Source organism: Cinclus cinclus, unplaced genomic scaffold (assembly GCF_963662255.1).
Source record: "Cinclus cinclus unplaced genomic scaffold, bCinCin1.1 SCAFFOLD_40, whole genome shotgun sequence".
Taxonomy (NCBI): Eukaryota; Metazoa; Chordata; class Aves; order Passeriformes; family Cinclidae; genus Cinclus; species Cinclus cinclus.
This window is the reverse complement of record NW_026912243.1, coordinates 2203675-2205304: the sequence shown is the minus strand read 5'-3', so window position 1 is coordinate 2205304 and position 1630 is coordinate 2203675.

Here is a 1630-nt window from a genome sequence, read left to right as displayed (position 1 = left end):
GGGCCTTCAAGGTGGCAATTTTCTGCCTCATCTCAAACAGCATCTTCTGGTGCTCCCGCTCTCTCTCTGCCTTCTCTTTGTGCCATTGCTGCAGCATCTCTGCATGGTGCCTTTCACGCTCACTTGCCTGAGGAAGGGAGGAAAAGTCTTCTAAATGAAGTTCCGGGCAAGCTCCTCGCTTAAAAGTTTGAAGCTTCCCCCCTACCCACAAACGCCAACCAGAAAAGACAACAGCACTGGCTTCCTGTACTCCAGAAACCAGAAAGAAAATTAAACTATTAAATTCCTGTCAGGGAGGGTAAAAGGTGGCTCAGCAGGTGCAAGAATCACAGTCTCATGGAATCATTTTTGTTGGCAAAGACCTTCCCAAGCATTGAGTCCAACCAGTCAGAACAGGAGGTGTCACCTTCCCCTCTCTGATGCCCCAGTCACAAGGACTGAAGAACAGGGGACCTCCCTGAGTTTCTCCTCCTCACACCCATGCTCCAGAGCCTTCCCCAGCTCCAATCCCTGGTTTAGAGACTCTGAGGCTGCCCAAAGAAGCACATTCTGCAGAAGCATGTACAACGTTGCTGATGAAGATCCCGATCCCTGTCTAATAAATGCATGGGCCATCCTGAGCCAGGTGTGCACAGCACTGTCCCTGTCTTCTACTGCCAGAAACAGCATCTGGGCTGATCTGGAGGGCACAAATCCCACGGGTGCTGCCTAGGAATAAGGGATCCAGAGCTGTGGTAACATCATCCCTCTCTTCCTCCAGCAGAGCCCCCTGAAGCTGCAATTGCTCCATCATCAGCATCTTAACTTCCATCTCGCTGTGCACTGATGGGTCTTCTCCCCAGAGTGCAGCCAAGTCCTCCAATACACAAGAAAGGGACAAGACAAGTTTTCAATGGAAAACCAGTCTCATTTCCAAAACCAACCTCGATCCTGTCCTTTTCTGCCTGGGCTGATGATTCCTTCCACTGCTTGGTGTTCTTCTGATGCAGACTCAAGGCTCCTGGCTCCAGGATTCCAATGCATTGCTGCACCGTTTCCCGGGACTTGTCCATGTTTGCAAAGTCACTGCAGAGACAAGGCTCATTCAGAAGAACCAAGAGGCCTGAAGGGTCACCGATCCCATTTTCAGCACACCCGGATGGAGCAGGGTGCAGTGGGCTAAGGAAGACCTTGCTCTTTCCCTCCCGAGGAAATCCTCCAGAGACAAAGGGAAAGGAAGGCAGGATTTTGCCTTCCTTCAGTGAGATGCACTGGCTGGGCAGGGGTACGCAAAGAACAGAATTTGGGGAAGCAGCATGGTGAGAAGAAGGAATCTTCTCTTCCAATATGGCTCGGCATCTCCCAGACAGCCTTGGGAGTCACAGTAGAGCATGAAAAACCCAGACAGGACGATGCTCGAGAGCCACACTGAGGCCTAGGCATGGGAGGACAGGGGATTTCTTCTCCCAGGACCCCTCGGAACTCCCAGGCCTGGAAGCAGATTGCCTCTGGAACACAGGAGGAGAAGGAGCAGGAAGAAAAACTCACCTTCTGATATCTTCTAGCAGACACTCTATGTCTTGCTGGTAGCTTCTGAACCTCTGGCTCTTCTCTGCCATTTGCTCAAAAAGTTGACACAAGCGCCCACAAT